At 37.4% G+C, this 22,485-nt stretch overlaps 1 protein-coding gene and 1 long non-coding RNA gene across 5 annotated transcripts in view; one reads left to right on the forward strand and one right to left on the reverse strand.

The window, feature by feature from the left end:
- The window catches only part of LOC129398022 (uncharacterized), a 96,380-nt gene extending 89,116 nt beyond the window's left edge, over positions 1–7,264 (reverse strand). The window contains exon 1 of one of the 2 annotated variants that reach the window (XR_008625723.2): positions 7,157–7,264. This is a non-coding gene — a long non-coding RNA (uncharacterized LOC129398022). Of the gene's footprint in view, positions 1–6,796; positions 6,929–7,156 lie in introns of those variants that run through there. The other variant, XR_010112479.1, reaches the window with a different exon arrangement.
- Positions 7,265–7,942: 678 nt separating this feature from the next.
- Positions 7,943–22,485, forward strand: part of FUT9 (fucosyltransferase 9) — a 197,997-nt gene continuing 183,454 nt past the window's right edge. Inside the window, exon 1 of one of the 3 annotated variants that reach the window (XM_008978101.4) lies at positions 7,943–8,082. The gene's annotated coding sequence lies outside the window, so the exon portion shown is untranslated. The remainder of the gene's footprint in view (positions 8,083–22,485) is intronic. The other 2 variants (XM_055113959.2, XM_003824375.5) reach the window with 2 other exon arrangements.

The following is a 22,485-nucleotide window of genomic DNA, read 5'->3' on the forward strand; positions in this document are numbered from 1 at the left end:
TCTCACTTTGATCTAATTCTTAAGCACAGCAAGGAATGTTCTGGTATGGGTATACCCAAAGGATTATAAATGATTCTACTATAAAGACACATGCACACGTATGTTTATTGCAGCACTGTTCACAATAGCAAAGACTTGGAACCAACCCAAATGCCCATCAATGATAGACTGGATAAAGAAAACATGGCACATATACACCATGGAATTCTATGCAGCCATAAAAAAGGATGAGTTCATGTCCTTTGCAGGGACATGGATGAAGCTGGAAACCATCATTCTCAGCAAACTAACATAGGAACAGAAAACCAAACACCGCATGTTCTCACTCATAAGCTGGAGTTGAACAATGAGAACACAGGAACACAGGGAGGGGAACATCACACACTGGGGCCTTTCGGGGGGTGGGGGGCTAGAGGAAGGATAGCATCAGGAGAAATATCTAATGTAGATGACAGGTTGATGAGTGCAGCAAGCATCCATGGCACATTTATACCTATGGAGAAAATCTGCACATTCTGCACATGTATCCCAGAACTTAAAGTATAATAATAATAATAAAGACATGGAGGATACTTAAATGCTTATGACCAAGTGATAGAAGCCAGTCTGAAAAGGCTACACAACATATGATTTCAACTGCATGACATTCTAGGACATCTCTAACTATAGATAGAGTAAAAGGATCAGTAGTTGTCAGCAGCTTGGGGGGAGGGAGGAATGAATAGGTGAAACAGAATTTTTAGGACAGTGAAATTACTCTGTATGATACTGCAATAATAGATACATGCCATTACACATTTGTCAAAATCCATAGAATGTATAACATCGAGTTAACCCTAATGTAAACTATAGACAGTGGGTGATGATAATGTATCAATGTAAGTTTATTGCTTATAACAAATATACGCCTCTCATGAGAGATGTTGACAATGGGGAGGCTGTGCATGTATGTGGTGGACGCTATGTGGGAACTCTACCTTCTGCTAAATTTTGCTGTGAACCTTAAACTGCCCTGAAAAATAAAGTCTATTTAAAACAGAAGTAGTGCACTCATATATTACTATTATTATTTGAAATTATTTTAAAATAAGTGGTTGGTCTTAGGTATTCTCTGAATTTACAAATTGATTTTAATTTTTGTAGGATGTTAAAGATAATACAAAAGAACAGAGGGCCTAAAAGAGCAATGATAAAAACCCCAAGGAGAAGGGATAAAAGATGAGAATACAATATTAATAAATTAACATAAGAAGTTTATTATTTAAGAAAATGATAAGAAGACATATTACTATCACAAGCATAGTCATCTTATGAATGCTGATAAACACAACAGATAACATTTATGAAAGACTCACTCTATGCCAGGCATTCTTCCTAAAGATTTGGTATGCAATAACTCCTTTAATCATTGAAAAAATGATCCTATAAAGTAGATACTAATATTGCACTTCCATTTTATAGATAAGGGAAGTGACTAAGTATGTTAATAGATTTTCTAATACAGTAACATTCCTACCTTTTTGGAAAAAAAGAAAAATACGCTTAGTGTTGATACAGTAATGTGCTATTGAGGTTCATTTGTTAATATTTTAATTAGGATTTTTGCACTGACGCTCTTAAGTGAGATTGGCCTGAAAAGTGTATTGACATTTAATATTCAAAACTTTACTTATATTTTATAAAGTATTAAGACTTATCAATGGTGGGCTTCATGCTAGCTCCTTGAATATCTTACAATTGCTGCTGTAGGAATGCTGGTGATATATAATCTTCTACACAGATGTTCATAATTGCTTTGTTTTCATAGCAAGGTGTCTGTTCTGTGATCACCTTAAAATATCCTTCTTTATCTTGTTTAACATGTTTTAGGCTTTATCTCTGACTAAGATTGCAACGCCTGCTTACTCTTTGTTTCCATTTCCCTGATAAATGTTTGTTCATCTTTTTATTTTTTAAGTGTTCTGAGTTTTCTTGCGGTAGATATAAAACACAGAACTCTATTTTCAGTGATAAAGTATAAAAATCTTTATTTTTGTCTATAGAACAGGAGATTATTTACATTTATTGATATAATGGAAATACTTACTTTTGGTTCTGACATATTGTGTTATCTTATGTTTTCACTTGTTATTTTGTAAAACTCCTTCATTTTGTGTTCTGTTTTATTTTTTTCTGTGTGTGTGTGTGTGTGTGTGTGTGTGTGTGTGTGTGTTTGAGACAAGGTCTTGCTTTGTCACTCAGGTTGAAGTTAAGTGGCACAATCATGGCTCACTGCAGCCTTAATCTCCCAGGCTCAAGCGATCCTCCTGCCTCAGCCCCTCGAAGTAGCTGGGACTACAGGAGTGTGCCACCACGCACGGCTAATTTTTGTGTTTTTTTGTAGAGTTAGGGCTTCACCATGTCACCCAGGCTAGTCTCAAACTCCTGGGCTCAAACGATCTGCCCGCCTCAGCCTCCAAAAGTGCTAGAATTACAGGTGTTAGCTACCACGCCCAGCGTATATATGTATTCTTAATATTTACAAAGATTTTCATTTTGTTCTGTGTTACTTTTGTAATTATTTATCTGCATTGCTCTATATTTTAGTTAAAGTAAGAAATGTTTCTGTTAGTTTGTTAAAGTAGGTAATGATAAAAATTAGTGTTTCTTATTCCTCCATGCCTTCCTGCTTGACTAGATAATTTATCAAATAATTTGGATTAAATTTCATCTTTGTGTTGCTAACTGTCATGCTACTTATTTGTTCTTTTAAGTGGTTTTGTTGGACTCTCAGCCATTAGACAATTGATGCCATTATATCTCATATCATTTTTATATTGTCAGAGTCTATTTTTCCTACAAGGTTTATATTGCATTATACTGCTTTAATTCTCATATTCTAACATCGTAGATCAGTAGATAAATACACTGAATGTATTAACTTGAAAATCAGTCCTTGATTCAGCATGTCCCTTTTATTTATTTATTAGAAAGCTGAATTTCATTCATTATTCTAGTGATTTCCTGAAGGTGGTTTCATAAGAATAATAGTCCCTGAGTTCTTGCATCTTCACCATTGTTTGTCTATTCCCATTGTACTTGAAAAACCATTTAGCTAAAAAGAAAAAGAAAACCTTAGTTTTATTTTATTTTCTTTGGTTTCTTGTAAGCTTTGTTGCACTGATATTGAATGGCTCGATTCCACTAAAGTTGCAGTGAAGACTTCTGAGGCCAGTATCAGTATTTTTCTTTATAAGCTACTGATTGCTTTGCCTGCATGCCTAAAAAAATTCTTTTTTAAATTTTAATTCTAGTTACTGTACTGGGACACATCTCAATGTCAATGATTCTGGGGCAATTTTTCCTGGTAATCATTGTTTCTTTTCAAAGTGAAATTTCAAGTCATCTTTCATTTGAAGAATGTTTCTTTCTTTAATAATATATTGACATATTTATTTTCCCATCACTTATTTCTTTTCTCTAATTATGTATCTATTGGATTACCATTCCCTATCTTCTCCATCTTTTGTATTCTCTCTAATCCTGTGTATTTTTTCTTTACTTGCATTTCATTTTGTTAGCCTTCCTTATTTCTGTCTCTTCTTTTCCTTGCTATGTCTATCTCAGTGTCCATTTTACCTTGTAATTCTTCCATTTATAGTCTTAATTCGTGAAGGTATTTTTTTTTCTTCACTTCTTTTCTGAGTTCCCCCAGCTATGTGTCACCAGCTCCCATTGTCTCTCATCATCCCTTCCCAAGTTCTTGCATTTGTACCTTGTAGTTTTCATTTATAAAAGCAATTCCTTCATTGTGCCTTCTTGAAAATTTCTGCCATAATGTTAGAACAAATTTCTCAACTTCTTCATGACATCATTGCTATGGTGTGTGTTCTTCAACAATTGATATATTTTACTACTCCTTTGGAAGTCTTTTCCTATACTACTTTTGTGTTGACAGTGTGTCCATTCTTTTTTCAATTACTCATATATAACTGAGTTAAATTTTTCTTATGTAGGTTCTTGGGAAAAGGAGAGGAAAATAACTCCTGGGGTTTTCAAAGGGTTTCTCTTCACTGCTGCTACAGAGATAGATTCACTCCTCTGCCTAATTTTTGTGTATCACTCCATTACTTCCTGCAAGACACATCCAAGTGGGCTTCTTTCACTATCCACACTGTAGGAAATTCCAGTTCCCATACTGATTGGTGCAAACAAGAAATAAAGGTTTCGTAAGTCACAGTAAGAACTTACCTTCAGGAATCACATTTTTGTAGGTTTTCTGAGATTAGCCACAACTGAGTCCCCTACATTTGTCAGGTTTCTTTCTTTCCTCCTTTTGCAGCTATACCCCAACTCTAGTTCCTGAATCCATTGTTGTAACCAATGGAAATTGATTTTGTTCTTCTGAGTGAAAGTCTCACTTTCAAGAAGTTTTTTTTTTTTTTTTTTTTTTGGTGTATTCTCAAATTAGGTATCATTGGGCCCACTCTCTGCCCTTCTTTCTTTCACTTCTGAGACTTCTGGTTGATCTCAGCAGTTCTGGGATCTCACATACAAATTTTGGAAACTGCAGATTACCTGTCTTTTGATTTTACTGAAAAAAAGTTGTGAGTGATTTTTTTCCTTTTGATTCTTTGGTACATTCTTTGGGAAGAAAGAAGGAAAACTGCTAATTTTTGCCACTGTCTTCATAATAGATTCAGTCCATGTATTCAGCAGTGCTAATCATATGTATGATATAGTACATATATAATTTTTAGAAGTGTCTGCAACCTCAGAAACATTTATTATTCTCCATTTTTCTCACTTTGAATAAAAACAGTTGCTTATTTTTTAAAGTTAAGGCTCACCAAAATTTTCTCTTGCCTAAAAAGTATCCACTGTATTCTGTTACTACAACAAATGTGACTCTCTTAACTAACCCTTCATTCTCCTCTTTTCTTCAGCAGCTCACATAAGGACTGGTTATAGCAGAGGCTCATAATCTGTCTTTCTTTACTCCTAATCTTTTTAATGCCTATAATTAAATTATTAAATGTTTCTTCTTTAAGCTTGAAATTTATCATGATCATCATTATTACTAGAACATCTTTCTTAGTGATAAAACTTTTTTTATTGTATCACTGGACTCTTAAGCCTCACAAGGGCACAGTTAGCAATTTTCTTAACTGTGATATCCCTGGGGCCTAACATATTGCTGCCTACAGGGAGTGCTAATTGAATATGTGTTCAATAAATAGAGCAATGATATTTCCTTTGCTAACCAATATCTGGCACTCATGCAGTATCAGTTCAAAGACAGGGTTTTGAATCTTTCTGATTTTAGAAAATTTCAGCATGAGAATTTGTTTTCAATTAAATAAGTTCAAAGGGTCAGGGTTTTAAAATTAAGCTTTTATTGTATTAATTGATTAATTTTCCCATGGTGTAATGCATAACACAGTGCAACAGTAATAGAGATGTAGAAGGGGAAAGAAATATAAATGGGTGAGAATGCTGTAGTAAAGGTGACAGAGAAGTTTTCACCCAGCCTCAGAATCTACATTGAAATGCAAGTCCTTCAGCAGGAGAGTTCAATGCCATTCCATTGCTTATCATCCTGTTCTTGTCTCTGGTGGGCCAAGCGGCTGGGGAGGTAAGCTGGAGGGAGGAGTTAGAAGCTTGCTTGCTCTACTCCAAACATCACCCCTTTCCTTTGCTTGGCTGTAAGGCATTATAGCTTGCGTATTTGTCTTTGCCACTTTAGAACCATAAAATGAGACTATAAGCTATTGCGTTATAGTTTCATAATTACAGGAGGAAAATAGTAAAAATTCTCAAAGGTAAATTACTTTAGTAAGGAAGGGATGAGAAATATTACAAACAGAAATGAGAAAACAGAGATTTAATTAATTCTTGGTAACCATTCTCTGCCCAAGTAGCCGCTGGCATTTGCAAAATTTATTGTTCACCTCTGTAGTATAGGCACCACTGAGAAGACTTAGGGAGCTGAATGAATTGTAAGTCTTTGCCAACCTTTTATTTCTATGGTCTTTATTGAAAGAATAACAGTGGGTGAATTTGCATGGTACACCTCTGGATCTCTGAAGACAGTAACACATACCTTTTAAAAGGGAGGTGTATTCGAATAATTAGATAATTGTTCCCTAAATAAGGAGGTGGTTCTCTCAGTCAAGTCATTAGGTGAATGTTGAACCAAATATTTTCATTAGCAGATATACTCAACAGGACAGAGTCTAGCAAGTTGATACCGCCCAGCCCATCAAGTAATACTTTATCTCCAACATTGTTTTTTCCTTCATGTGAATGTATACAGGAAAATCTAGAGGTTTTTCATCAATATTTAGGTATGGCCTATTGCATTGAAAATGTTTTTCCACATTGCATTTACAGTCAAGAGAGCACTTTTTAAAATATGAGAACATTTGTTATATAAGACACACTTATGTAAAATGAAATGCCTACCTTATTTATTCTAGAGACTATGATCCTTTAGGCTTTTAAAAAAACGAATCCACCAACTGAAAGATTACTTCATTTTTTTTTAAAGCAACACAACCAGCCAGCCAAACAAAATCAGAATCTCTTCCCCTCCTGGGAATGTCTGGGAATAATTAGCTCACTTTATGTGTTATGTTATTTGAGGAGAGTTTTACCAGACTTTTTTTTCTAGTCATATCTTTTAGACACATAATATACTTGCTCCCTGTCTATCCCCAATTACCACGTGAAAATTATAAAATAAAATTACGGTTCACGGAAATCAGTTAATAATGTTCCAGTTGTTTTTATATTTACTGAATGTGTGTTAACTCACCCTCTGGATCTCGCGCGTGTATCTGCCCTCAGTACAGTATCTATTTGCATGCGCCTCTTTGTAGTTTGCGAATATACAGGATTGATTTAGAGTCAAATAGAGGAAACGAAAATCCACACTACGAAAGCGGGACCAACCCTAGGAAAATGCAGGGGGAAATGAAAAGCTCTGTGATAAAGAGATTCAGAGATATTTCAATCCCTAGGTTTTTAGAATGTTGAGAAAAGGCAGGAAGGAAACCAAGACAGAAGGTAATGGGCTGTCACTATGCCCTTCACACTTACAACCTTCCTAGATCATTGAGAACACGGTCCGAGGCAATTGGGTTAAAACGATATATGTATATATTTCTTTTTTTACCTCGTTAGCTGGTCAACCCCGGCGGTAAACAACCAAGGCCACCCCTGCCCAGGCAACAGCTCCAAGGGGCAGGCGATGGTTGCCGGCATTGAGCTCCCTGCTGGCGCCTTCTGGCGGGACAGCCAGTGCCAAAGAGCGCCCAGGGAAACAAACACCAATGGGGGACTATACAGATGTCATGGATGCACATGTAGGATCATAAGCTGCCCAGAAAGAGGAGAGAAGGAGGGCGACAGGCTGCGGATCCTGGTCCAGGAGCCGCCGCAATGGAGCGGGCGGCAGTGTGCGCGCACAGGTGCCACAGGCCGGTGGCGCGGAGAGCTGTAGAGGCTGCCTCCCGGACTCAGCACTCGCACCAGCGCGCTGAAGCCGCGGCTGCTGCCAAGCTTGGGTAACCCCCAGCCTGAGCCACGAGAGGAAGAGCCCAAGGAAAGGGCGCGAAGGGGGAAGGAGGGTAGGGTAGAAGGAGGGCAGGGGAGAGACCCATCGCCTCATCTTCCATTTCCCCTCCCAAGCTCATTTAGTGGGAACCTCTGCTGGGCTCCTGCGCGCCTTCCTCCCCACCCCCTCAACTCTGGGCGACCATCTCCCCCTCTCCCCTTGCTCACCCCCCACCCTTCCTGCTCTTCCGTCCCTCCCTACCGCGTGCCTCCTCCCCTCCCCCTCGCCTCCCTCCCCTCCAGCGGCAGTAGCTGTAGCAGCTTCAGCGAAGCCGGAGATGGGCAGAGAGCGCGCGCGGCGCAGCAGCTCCAGATTCACTGCTCTCCCCTGCAGCTCCCCGCGCCCCCGCCGCTGTCGCTGCCTCGGTGTCCCCCAGCCCCAGTCGCGCTCTTAGGACAGCGCCGCCACCGCCGCCTGGCCCTGCCTGCCTCCTGCGCCGCGCAGCCCTCGCGAGCGCCCCGGATGGCGCTTTACCCCTAGGACCGGTGAGTAGGCGGGAGAGTGCAGGGGGTCGGGCGTCAAAGCTTGGCGCGGAGAGAACATCTTTTGGTTTGGGAGGCACCCCAAACCAGCTGCTGTGATTCCCCGTCCTCCAGGCAGAGGGTCCAGGGAGGGTGTTGCTCTGTGGTCCCCAAGGGGATGTTTGATTTCAACTCCACCTGCTGGCAACCTGAACCCCTCTCCGTCGTGGGGACAGCTGCCTGCAGCTCGCAGTCCCGCCTCACCTTCCAGCCCCCAGGCTCCCACACTAGCAGCAGTAGATGGCCCCGACCCTCTGGTCACCCCAAATAGGGTCATCTCTACTGTTACCGTCCCTGCGTTCCCACCTTATGCCAGTGCACAAACGCCCCTATCTGCCACCCTTCACCCGATCTCGCGCTGACAAAGCCTTCTCCACAAAGTCCTCCCTGACCCACCTTCTCTCCTTTCCCAAAGCCTGGCTCTCGAGCCCGACTGTCCCGTCCTATTCCTTCCCAGGGTGAATGGTCCTTAGTGAATTCTGACCTCATTCCCTCGACACAATGGTGCCTGTCCAGATTTTCTGACAGTCACCTCAGGAAATTGACACAGACACGCTGTGATCCTGGTTTCTGTACAGTTACTTTGTGTGTTACTCAGCACCTGGGCTGTTAAGGGTATTATCAAGCGTGAAAAAATAAAGACAAAAACCAAACCCTTTGGAACCAAACTTTTTGTTATTGTTGTTTTAAAGCGCAGAACTATTTGCATTGCTTAGGTTTGTTCTGTTCATTGAGAGGCGTCTTAGCTGAGTACAGGAAATACACCTATTTTACCTGTTCCTGCGGAATTGGTCTTACTTCCAGGTTAAGAACGGAGGACTTGCCTAGGTGGTGAATCTCTTTCAGCAACAACACTATCAAAAGCTCAGCAACTCTTGTGGATAAGAAGCTTTTTCTTGAAGGAGATGAGAGTAGCACCAAACTTACCCTTTAAAATCTTCTTTGAAATTGCAATAAGCCAAAGCTCTTATTTTTCTTTTGGTGTAGTGGCTAAAAGAGGGATATAGGAGGATTAGAAAACATTGTACCAAGAAGTTCCTGCACTATTTGGGTGCTTCCAGAGTTGTGTAGTATCTTAGCACCAGACGGTATTGCTGTAGAAGTTTTCTTAGAACAGTAGTCGTTTCTTCTGAAACCATGTTTACCGTTTTATTATTTCTAGTTGGAGTGCGAGAAAATAAAGAATTGTGTTCGATGAATGAATATGAGCAAGGGGGATGGAGTGAACATCGGGAGGGGTCATTTAAATAATAAAATTTGTGCTCTCAATTTCTCATGTATTGAAATCTTAAAAACAAAACTACCCCACACAATTTATGGTTTAATATTTTAGAGAAATGATGAAAAGGCATTCATTTCAACATGGCATTGTACTCCATGGAACCCTTGGTCACAGGGCTTGTGTTCTAAGCAATACGGATAAGAATATCCAGAAATAAATGTTAGGAACTTTAAAAGGTGCCCCACTGAGGCATGCAGTGTGTCAATATAAATTTCCTGGTATTATTATCACTATAATTTGAGGGGAATATAAATTAAAGTGCCATTCTTGCTCTTGCAGATGGTGGAGAGAGATGTATGCTTCATCACCTTAAAGGAGCAAGTCTCAGGCTACATAAGAAATAGGAAGGGAAAGTTGAGCCATCATCTAGGGAATTTGTTAGTGAATATTGCCTTAATACCTTCTCCAATGTCAGGAATTTTTGTTGGTTTGTTTTCATTCAAACTGTATCTGAGATTTTATTTCCCTTTTGTGTAGACATAGGCAGAAATGCACTGAGCAAGTCCACTGACAAGGGGTGGTTTTAAGTAAATGTGGATAGCCGCATTAAAAGTCAAGAGGGGCTGTGAATAATGAGTTTATTGTTGGTTTTCTAAATTTGAAAATTTTAGTTGGTTATATTTAGGGCTTGACTGAGAACATTCAAAGCTGTACATTTGGGTAACATTAGGGTGACTACTATGCACAGTATGTCCAACAGTAATTAATCTGTATCAGAATCGATACATCCCAAATTGAAAGCAAGGAGTAATACTTTGATCAGTTATTGCCCATAATTATGTTAATGATAAATTAAAGTCAATGTATTCTAATATAATTCCAATTAACATGAAAATATTAACAAGGTCTCAGAATTATCTATGAGAATGCAAATAACTAGTCTGCCAAAAATTTTGGCAAGAATTTCTATAAAGAATTATGGTGAGCTGAAAGTCAAGAAGATCTGCCAGGATTTAATGTCATTGGCATTAGTAAGAAAGGCTAAACAGTTAAATATAACGTATGGGGAGGTAAGGCACACCAATATTGGAATGGCATATCTTTGAGTACTATTGAACTGTATCTTATAATGCTCGTAATTATATGCCACCTAGAGGATGACGGGTTTAAGTATTTGCAATGTTAAATATAAATTAAACATTATAAAGAGATATTTTAAATTATGGAAATTATATAGATTATTCCATCAACAAGTTGCCATTGGTTGAATGTTCCATGTGAAACCATGTTTTGCCTTGTGTGTGATGAAGAGAAAGAATGGTTAAGGAAGAGAAAGCTGCAGGAAGGGAGAGATAGAGAGAAAGGCTTCAACCCCTTGGAGACTGGCTTAAATTCTTTAATCAAATTAAGGTAACTAAATACGAGTTCTATTATTTTGGTATTTAGTTACCTTATTTGATTCTTTAATCAAATAAGGTAACTAAATACAAGTTCTATTATTTGGTATTATTTTGGTATTTGGAATAGCAACTGTTTTCCCACTTGAATTTTAGGATATGACTCCTTAATTATAGCAATAATAATACAAGTTTTTTAAAATAAAGCCTTTTATTCCTTTTATTTCGTAAAATCTGAGCATCAGAGGCAAACTATTTTGTGTAATCCAATTGATGAATTGAACTAAATAAAATTCTAGACAAATTTACAAAAATACCTTTAAAAAAGCACACATATTCACACCTCACACATACCTAAAATTATAATAGTAGATAAAGAGCTAAACAATTTAGTGTCTTATGAAGGCAAGAGGATTCAGTCAAGAGATAACCACATACAATATTTTTATACTCTAATATATATTTCTTGTATTTTTTTTTCATTGCGGTGGATGTATTATTACGTTTTTATAAGTATTTGCCTTTTTATTTATAAATTCATGTCTCTATATTATAAAATGCAAATTTTATAAATTCAAATAACCCCCAAATTACACTTATAAGTATCAAATTATTACATAAATGTTCATAATTTTGCTTTCTATCTTGCATTCAGGAGGGAGTATTTAGCAGAACGCATTCTTAGGAGCAAATATGTAAAATGAATATTTCAAAATAAGCATGATGATTCAACCAAAGTTTTACAACAATGCTATAAAGTGATACTCTCATAAACTCTAATGTACAATTAAAATTCCTAACAGAAACATTTAAATTCTGTGATTTTTACCTGTGACTGATTGTGTAAAATTCAATTTTATTAATTTAGCTGCAAATGGAATGCTCGGCATTCTTAATAGAAAGATTCACGGAATTCAGATGTTGATTAGAAATATAGAGAACATTCCATTTCTGTTACTCTACTAATGACTTGCTCAAGGTTTCAAAGTAGTTAATAGAAACAGAATTTCAAATCCTGTTCTCCTGATTCCATGCTGTATTTGTCTTTCTATAAAATAAAAACATTTTCCACTTCTTTTATTTTAAGATGTTAATAAAGGAGAAGTCAGTATTAATGTTAAAGAAATCTGAAAATAAAATGAAATAAAAGGTCTGTGCTTCTTCAAGGACCATCTCAATGCCTAGACTTCTAACACATCATAGTTAAAGGTAATCAGTCAACCAGACTTTTTCATTCACTCCCACCTTCAGGTTAAAGCTTGGGAAATATTCAAAAATTAAACTGCAACTAGCCCACCTAAAAATCTTTTAACATTTTTGCATAATTTTTATTAGAAATTCCTCACTTATGCAGTGTAAGGTTTTTCATGTTAATAGCATGTCATGGACACTTCCATATAAGCTTTTATAGACAATTGACTGAAAAATATTCCTAAAATAACAGATTTTAGTTTCTGTAAGCAAAATGCACTTACAGTTTCATCTCCATGCTGATTCAATATTTGTGTCATCACAGAGAAGGTTTCGTATCCATATGTTTATTTATTTTTAAATTTTTACCTCCATAGACTGTGAATAACTCAGGTGGTCAGGGAAGGTAAATTTGTTTCACAAAGTTTCAAGCCCACAGATGAAAATCCTGGCACTTTTAGCTTTCTCTTCACTGATAGCCAGAGGGATCAATGGAAGTGAATGACTAAATCAATAGGAAACCATCATCATTACTGCATAAAAAAAATAAGCTCTAAACTGTATTCTTGGTGATGGTGGCTCATCACCATCATTTCATCTAGGAAGAATAACATGGTGACATATTTTGATATCTCCATTACATTTTCTGGAACAACACTATATTATCTAAACGTGCTTGGACTGATGTAAACTAGGGGAACCAGTGATCTTGCACTGCTGGGTGGCTGATTCAAAAGCTGAGGCATTGATCTTAGGCATTGGTCTTCTTATAGCACATCAAGATGCAAATTTGGATGGGAGGAAAACTACACTTCTAAGGCTCCCCTGACATAGTTTCTTTGGAGTGCAATTCAGCCTCTCTTTATTGAGGGCCTATGGGACAAGAACTGAAGTGATGATGGCAGGCACAAGAGTAAGTATGATTTAAGCTCTGACCTCAAGCAGCTTAGAGTTTAAGTGGAGAAGCCAGTAAGAACAAATAGGAGTGATGAGACACCAGCTGCTTTAACCTAGGGATGTCACCTTGGTATTAAACAAGGGTGTCCAGGAAAAACTCAAAAAGACCAAAAAAGAAAATCTGTCTTGTGTAACATGGATCTAGGCATACTGTGGCTAAGGCTTGACAACAAAAATTATTTAGTTCCTTAAAAAAAGCAAGTTTCCATTGCTTTTTATACTAATTTTAACTCTGACAGAGTTTTTTGTTGTTGTTGTTGTTGTTGTTGTTTTGGTTTTTTTTGGACAATGCAGGAACCTATTAGTAGTATGAACACAGGTAGTCCCAAACTAACAAATTCAGTGGTTGATTCAGTCCTTGGAGGTCATAGGGTAATCTTTTAATGGAAATGTAACTAAGTATATACTTTTAAAGTAAGTAGGAAATGCTTACCTTTTAAGAAACTTAAATCTTCAAGGAATATTCACAGAGAAGTACAAGCAGAGGATGCAGGGAAGGAGGTTATGAACAATATGTGTAATAGCTATTCTATAATCAAAAGTTTAAAAACCACTTTAGTAAGTTAGACAACCTTAAAAGGTATTTGTAATTATCTGTGTTTTATTTACTCTGATGAATGTTTATTGAACAGTTGCAATTCAGTGTTAGAAAAGGATGATGACATATAGTTGGGATGATAAAATATAGACTCATTAAGTAATTTGGGAGAAGTATATGGCAGCATTTAAATAATACGTATTACATGTCATCTGACCTAGAACACGGACTGGACAATTACTTTTATAGCCAGGTAAAGTTTATAATATATATGTTATTGAAAAAAATAATGGCTCCAAACAGCTTCTGAAGGTACCTGAATTATACTATAGTAGGAATAGCTTACGCCCATGAAGGATCTGGTTAATTTATGTTCAATATTGGTTTACCAAGAGAAAAAAATAAGGTATTCAATTTTTACATGAGAGGGAAAAATATACCTCCTAACTTGTTGACTGTTTTATGAATACTTTACAACTTTATGTTTTCATGACATTCGTTGTGTGAAGAAAGTGTCTGAGTTACATGGGTAATATGATTAGAGAGCTTCAAGGAAAAATGGGGAAATCTTTGACATGAGATGAGCTACAAGACATAGGTGTTAGTGATAACAATGTTTCACTGCCCTGACCTGTAGAGAGCCAACTGAGCTATTTCACTAGTCAATTCCTGCTGACTTTCAAGGGTCCTAAAGGGTCTGAGATTAATTTAACCTACTAAGTTAAGTATGAGTGACTGGTTGTACTCCTTGTTTTGAAGAGGCTGCATGAAGGCAGTCAATCCAACTTGTCCTATTTGTCTTCACCAACAGCTTAATTGTGTTTGTCTGTCTGCACTGAATGGTTAAGCAAGAGTTACAGAAATGGGAGTGGGAAAGACATCTGGAGGTGTTGACAGGTATTGCATGGGAAATGCAGAAACTGAGACCATCTCCTGCTATTTCCAGTAGTTTTTTTGCTTTTGTTAAGGTGAATATAGATCAAATCATGGTCAGAGCTTTCTGGTGTGGGATGGCAGATCTCGCAGAGAGTTAAATTTAAGGCACTTGCAACAGTTGAATGAGCCACTTTTTCATGTAAAGGTGAGATGGCACTGGAAAGCTGGGCAAGCTACAAGCTGGAATATACTCTTTCTATTTTATAAGCGAGGTTCATAGGACCCCTTTTTACCTTTGTTCGTCATTGAATCTGAGTTGGTACACCCCAAAATGAAATAGTATGCCAGACAGTCATAAGGTCTTCAGGATCAGGAGTTCAGTTTTGACAAGAGCCCAGTAGCAAGCTAATAGCTGCTTTTCAAATGAGGTGTACCTGGTACGTGTATATCCTGTATGCTAAGGAGGTGATCTGTCCAAAATCCCAAAGGGCTCCTGTGAATGGAAGCTGCTTACGTTTTCCTGGGGCTCCAGTTAGAAAAATCATTAGTCACAGAAACCCGTAGCTCACAGGTTAATTAGGGATGTGGGACCCCAAATATAGAGAGAAGGCCACAGCCTACTAACACAGTGTGTTGGTTTCTGCTTCATTCAAAAGATGCTGATTTTTTGGACCAGCTAATATAGAAGTCCAAGTAGAATTTCCAAGTGAGGAACACACCATCTCCAATGCCCAAATGTTCCAATAAGGTCCTGAACATTGTTTATGTTTGTTGGGGATGAAGAGACAGCAGTTTTTCTTTGACTACCAGAAGGATTAAACATTGTGAATCTGCTCATATAGTCCCAAGAAACTTTATTTGACAGTCAGAACCCTGAATTTTGTCAGAATTTATCAGCTGCCATGGTTGATAGAAGTGTGATAACACCACAGTCAATTCCCGTTGCAATGGAAGCTTCTAACTGGCTGATTAACAGGACATCATCTGTATAGTGAAAGCTTTGCACCATGGAGAGTAGGGACACTTATGCTGACTTATGTACTACTGATGGCAAATGGCAGAGGAATGTTGATACCCCTGGGAGTAACCTGTAGTAATGTGGGAGGTTACTACAAATGTATATTGGTGGCTATGTTGTGACTTGATCTTTGTCCTCAGAATCCAGTGGTATAGAAAAGCTGGTATTGGCACAGTCCAAGACAGGATACCAAGAGTTTAGTCTGTGCAATGGATTCAGTTACATGAATAGTTGGGATTATGGGATTAACAACTTGATTCAGTTGGTGATAATCCATTCCAAGCTTCTAGCTCTCATTACAGTTTCACTGGTCATACAGTGCTGTTGTATTAAAATACTGCATGTCTTAGCACCCATGTTCCCTTCAAGTCTGTAATCAAGGCTGTGATTTTCTTTCCCCTTTTTCTTCTTATTGTTTTTGTTGGACCATCTGGGAGGAAATAGAGAACAAGACCAGAAAGTGATTTATGTGTCCCTTTAGCACTTCACTACATTTGGCCTTTCCCAATTGTGATAATCTCCCCAGGCACTTAACTGATGATGAAGTATAAGCACTTAATATATTAATTACTATACAATCGGATATAGAAAATACAACAGTACATGGAATTGGCCCAAAGGGCTCCATTCATGAGATGATGTTAACTTGCCTTTCGCACTGTGAACACTGCTTAAACCCCATTAGCTAAATCAGACAATCTTTTCTTTCTATAAATCCAGTTAAAAACATGACTTAGGTGTCCACATCCCAATATCCTAAAAGTTTGATTCCCTTATTTTCCTGAAATTCCCCAACATTCTTGGATAGGTGCATATGTCATTTGATACCCATTGGGAATAGAGATACCCTGACCTCTAGTCATATTTCTCTTTAAATAAGCTGAGATTATGGGAGAAGGGGACAGAAGAATCAGAGGGCAAGGGAGGAGAGAGACTTCATATGTACTATCCCAGTTTCAATGATATTGCAGTGGCTCATGGCATAACCAAATTAACTTAGAATATTGTTGTCCACCCAATACTCTATATTGGGAGCAGGACTCCTGTGGCTGGCACCATCTATTTTATCCTTGGGAATCCTTTGACTCAGAAGCCTCAGATACATTGCTGTTTTTGCTAGGGTATGGGGTTTGTGACCTCTGGCTGACTCAGTCTTGGCTCACACAATGGTGACTTTAAGGCATCCACCTTAATTTGGGGCATTAGCTGCCGCAATATCTTATATCTCTTAAGTTCTCCCAGTTTCAGCATCAAGGATAGGGAAGTTTCTCTGCACAATGTTGATAACCTCAAGAATTTACCTAGGTTTCTTTGGGTCTCTTTCTCAATTTTCTAGTAGGTCAATTTTATCAGAATTCTAGACTCAATCCAGGCCATTAAGAGCCCAAATACTAGTCAATGCCTCATCTGTGGTTTTCCACAGGAGTTTTTCTGTCTCAGAAAAATCTCCTCAAGAGGAATAAAGCTTCCTTATAGCAGGAAAGTCCCACTGCAAAAACCTTTGATAGATTTTCTCATTACTTCCAAGTGGATCTAAGGTTGGCATGAAGGCAAGATTTAGCTGTAAGTCAACACAGCATTTGCCATGATTCCTTGAGAAGCAGTATGATCCATAACCCCCTCCTTTCCATTGTGAGCCAAAATTCTAATGATTCACCTGGTTTCTGGATACAGATTTCCCTTTTCACACTCAATATATGTACACATTACTCTTTACTATTGTCTGAAAGAGGGTAGAAGCTTCTGCCTACCCAGTGCAAATCTTAGTATTAGTTGTTACAGTGCTGCAGGTCTGAGACTGGACTCTAGATTCCAGTCTGGAATTCTCAGACAAGGAACTCGTTCCATTTAGAGGAAAATTCTGGCATCTGTATTTTACCTATTTTTGTTATTTAGCTTGCAATGACCTCCTTGATTCCTCCTCATTAAAAGGCAAAGAAGTGAAGGACTGTCTATTGCCCAGTGGCCCATATAATTTGCAAACATCTTTGTTACTGATTCTTACAGACTTCTCTCAAATATTTATCTTCCTGAAATTTTTCAACATTCCTGGATGAGTGTGTATATCCTTTGATACTTATTGGGGATATGGACCCTTAGTTATGTTTCTGTTTAAATAAGCGAGGTCGTGGTACAGGGACAGAGAGGAATCAGAGAGCAGGGAAGGAGAGAGACTTCATATGTACTATAAGTTTCAAGTGATGTGGTGGTGGTTCATGGCATAACCCAATTAACTCGGAATATTTAATAGGCCTGCAGGGCTCTCATCTTTTCTATTCCAGAAAGCCATGACTTTGTCAGCATCCCATCCTCATCACTAATGTTACAAAAATCTCTGAAGGGTCTGAGATTTTTCTCTGCTCACAACTTAACATGAAAGTCTGCCACAGTTGAATGGATGCTGGTAGAAAACAATAGACTCCTAGGTCAGAGATGAAGGACAATTTATTTTTCACAGCAATAGCAGTAGCAAAAATATCAACATTTTTGTCCTGTTCCCTGGGTCCCAATTTCCACAAGGCAACATGAAGTATACACATTACAAACAAAAAGGCCCTCAATTTAAGGAATGTCACCCCTTTATAATGGGCAATGAACATGCCTCTCTTTGTTCCAGAAGATGCTATTTCTATCCAAGGCTGTCTGCTTTACAAACATGTTCTTAAAACAGTTCAAAACAAAAGCAGTCAATGATTCTTTCATAAGATGTGCAAAATGTGAAAGATCCATGGAAAATTGTCTCCCAGTAGTGACAAAAGACTTCAATAAGTGACTGTTTGGATAGGCTTCTTATCTGTGGTATGATATATGTTCATCCTTGCTATTTCCTACTGATGGAATGCATTAAACTTTTGTTATCTGAGATTGATGAACCTCTCACTAAGATAGAAAATAAGAAGGAAGCTTTTGGAACAAATATATTGTATTTAAGCTGCAATATTAGAATCTAAATTAGTAATTTCTGACTATAATCTATATAGATTACAGCATAGGGCGTGTTAAAGAATTGGGAATTTCTATGTCAGGAAGTAAAAATGTGAGCCTAAACCACAAAATATATTAAGCATATACTTTGTGTAATTATAATGTATTGTAAATCAAAATCATTAAGCAAAAATGTGTTATTACATATTTCCCATGGCCATAATATTTCTCCAATGCTTTATAGTTTGAAGGGTGTCCAAATTTTCCTAAATAATCAAAAGAAAAAGGTGCAATGCTGCTTTAATATGTTTAATTTTTTCAAGACTGAGCATAATTGTCATCTTCTCTAATAGGCATCTCCTATACACTAGGCTTGGACACATGCCTTTCTTTGTATTAACACAATGGCAGGTTTATTTGTACCATTTTATGCCTTTACAACATCATATTGGCCTTATATATTTATGTTTCCCTGACTGGATTACTCTGAAATTAAAACTTGTTGCTTATTACTCTTCGTACTCCTAGTGCCTACCTCCCCAACTGAAGCATGGTGAGTATCCAATAAATGCTAGTAGAGATGAACTGAAAGTAACAGTGTCTGTTAATGTTGAATTTACTTTCAGATATTCCAGACAATTATGTCCCATGATGAATAACTGAATGGAAGATGTATAGCTGAAATAATTTATAAAATTTCTTAATGACCATTGTTTTACTTATAGTCATGTAAATATTCATATCCTGATACTCATTCCCAGTTTTGAGACATCCTGAAACATTTCAAATTTTGCATTTATAGTGAAACTTTAAGATTTTATATCGCTTTTATACTTTTAGACATTGAAGAGAGCCTCACAAAATTAAATGTAAGACTTTGGTTAATTATCAAAAGGTTTGGAGTCACTGATTTATATTATACAGAATTTACTTCTATTCTAACCCTGCGTTAGAAATTTCAAAGCATCTCGCCTTTCTTCTCTTTCAAAGAGGTAGACTGAAGATGAATACATGTCCCTTTCTCTGCCCTGATGCACAGATGTTCTTTCTTTATTTCTTTGTCATAGTTTTTTTTTCTCTCTCTTGCGTTCAGATAGATGTCTGCTGCTCATATCTACCTTTGCGGTTTCTGTCACCACCCCACCTAATCATTATTGTTGTTATCGCCAGTGCTGCCAACCCTGAAATCTGGTGTACTTCTCCCCTTCCTCTTTTCTCAAATTTTCCAATTTCTTCTGACTCTTATTGCTTACTCATATTCTAAAAACAACAAAAACATCAACAAAAGGACTGTCTCTAAGGGACAGCTGCCCTTTCCTTCTGTGCAGTGAACTTGAAGGATCAGATAAAGTGATGGGTTCTCTGGCTTTTATTCTTTATTTGTTGGTTATTCAAGGGCTGGCTGTGTCTTCACTTCACTTCAAGGGCTGTATTTTTCTGCTTTTTTTCCAGAGCCATTTTGGAAATTTAAGAATTCTAAATTCTTGGATTTTCATTAGCCAATGTTTTGCTGTTTTCTTCATAAAAAAACAGGTTTTTGTAATTTTTTTGTCTCTACATTGCCTTGTTATTTAATAGCAACATTAACATGTGAATACCTTAGAACTTATAAAATATGTGTGTCATTTCAAGGAATAAAAAGGTTGGAGTGGGCCGGGCGCGGTGGCTCACGCCTGTAATCCCAGCACTTTGGGAGGCTGAGGCGGGCGGATCACAAGGTCAGGAGATCGAGACCATCCTGGCTAACATGGTGAAACCCCGTCTCTACTAAAACTACAAAAAATTAGCCGGGCATGGTGGCGGGCCCCTGTGGTCCCAGCTACTTGGGAGGCTGAGGCAGGAGAATGGTGTGAACCCGGGAGGCAGAGCTTGCAGTGAGCCAAGATCGTGCCACTACACTCCAGCCTGGGTGACAGAGCAAGACTCCGTCTCAAAAAAAAAAAAAAAAAAGGTTGGAGTGAATCAAACACAAGACAGATATGTTTTTATGGGAAGAATGGAAGGTCAGGAAATGACTGGCTTGCTTGGAGTATGCCAGTGGCAATCTTGTGCAGAAGAAAAGAGGAAGATATCGAACAACAGAAAAACAAAGAAATACTGTAGAGAGAAGAAGGGGCAAAGTAGAAGTTCTAGAAAAATAGAGACAAATATTTACCTATATTATAATAGGGCTTCATGGAAACACTGCATTACATGGAAAAAAAAACACAGAGCTGTAACCAGATATAACTGGGTTCAAATTCTTACCTGTTTATTGAGTTAACTGTTCGACTGGTGCAAAATCACTGTGGTTTTGGCCAGTATTTTTAATGGCAAAGGAATGCTTAATTAAACATTGAGTAATGTTTAATGTTTTTAATTAAACAAAGACTTAATATCAACTATTTAGCTGAGAGATTAAAGTCAAATTTCTTAGTATATCTGAGACTCTTTTTCCTATTACATAAAAATTTTGCTTAATTATTTTGAATATGGAATTGGATAATATGTAGAAATCTTTGAAACACTGACTGGCGCTGTAAATTCTAATTCAATAAATGTTACATCTTCTCCATACTTAAGAATTTAAGAAGACATAATCATTTCAGTTTGTAACAAATAAAATGAGCCTATTTCCCAAATAGACAATTAGTAAGTGACAGTTGGATAATCCAATTCGATAATCAGCAACTAGGAGAACTTTGGAACTTTCAGAATATTATATAATAATGCAGGAAGAAGCATATAATGAGCACGGAAGAGCTAATTAGAATCATACTTTCCATGATAATATGAAGTAATCACTTAGAAAAGAAGTTATCTATTTTAATAATTATTCAATCACAGTGGTATAAAATTTTTTCCACAAGAATTAAAACTCATGAACAGGAGGAGTTCTTCTTTTAACCAGGATGAACAAAACTGGAAAGACTGTCAATCCCACCATCACAAAACAAAGCCAGAGGAACTACAAAACCATAACTTTTGTTAAACCTGTTGTAAAACCGAGTTCACCGGGCAAACAAATATCTAGGTTTTCAGGAAATGATAGGTTCCTCCACTGAGAAACGAGTCATGGGGATAGTGTCATATGTGGCAGAGAATAGAATAGGACCTGGCTGTCATACAAGCGATGATAGAAATTATTATTATCTAAATTATCTAACAAGAAATTCTGTAAAAAGCTAAAATCATTACAAATTGCCAAAGACTGACTGACAGTTTAGAAACTCTGGTAATCCCTGACACAAGGGTAGTTTGATGTCACCCATTGGGGCTTATATGTGGACTTCCACCAGGTACTTATGAGAAATATTGGAAGCAGGGTGGGGACAGGAGGGAGCCTCTTGGTAATACAGGTGCAGAGTAAGGGATTGGCTGCCACTTCAGATAAAGCACAAAATCCCAGTCTATTCAAGCTCGCATCCCACATCCTAAGCACAAGGCTGGAGGAATGTGAAGTCTTTGGCATCCTGAAGATCAACTCTTGACTAGAGTAACTCAATGCCCCAAACGAATGGCTTCAGAATAGCAAAAGTACACTCTGTTTCTAGGTATAAATGATTGGCATCATTCCCAATTATTTTGCACTTGATATTTGACATTTAATTGACAAATTATAAGATATACAAAAATTTAAGGAAAAAAAAAGATTGTCAAAAGAAGTCAAGCAATGAACAAAACCAGACTTAGGGATGATCCAGGAGTTGAAATTATCAAACAGGGACTATGACTAATGTATTAAAGAACCTAATAGGAAAAAGTGGACAATCTGCATGAAAGGATGGAGAATTATGGCATAAAAATTGAAAGAGCAGGAAAGAGCAAAATGAAGGTGAGAAGTGAAAGGAAATATTATCACAGATCACAAATTCTGCAATAAGTGGATAAATTTACCAACAACAATCCCAAATATGGTGCAGCTAAGAACAGAGTTTCAGAATCCAAGAAGCAAAATTGATCAAACTGAAAGGATAAAAAGATAAATCCACAACTACGGGTTTTTCTGATGACCAGAGCTCCTCTGTCTGTAGTTAATAGAATGAGTCGAAATCAGTAACTATATAGAAGGCCTGAATAACATCCTCAAACAGTTTGACATAAATGATAATTATAGAATACTCCACCCAATAACAGCAGAACATGGAAGAAAATACTTACAAAATACACATCATAAAGGACTGATATGCAGGATATATAAAGAATTCTCACAATTCAATGATCAAAACCATATAACCCAATAAAACAAGTTGCAAAATATTTG

The sequence above is a fragment of the Pan paniscus genome, chromosome 5 (assembly GCF_029289425.2).
Source record: "Pan paniscus chromosome 5, NHGRI_mPanPan1-v2.0_pri, whole genome shotgun sequence".
Classification (NCBI taxonomy): Eukaryota; Metazoa; Chordata; class Mammalia; order Primates; family Hominidae; genus Pan; species Pan paniscus.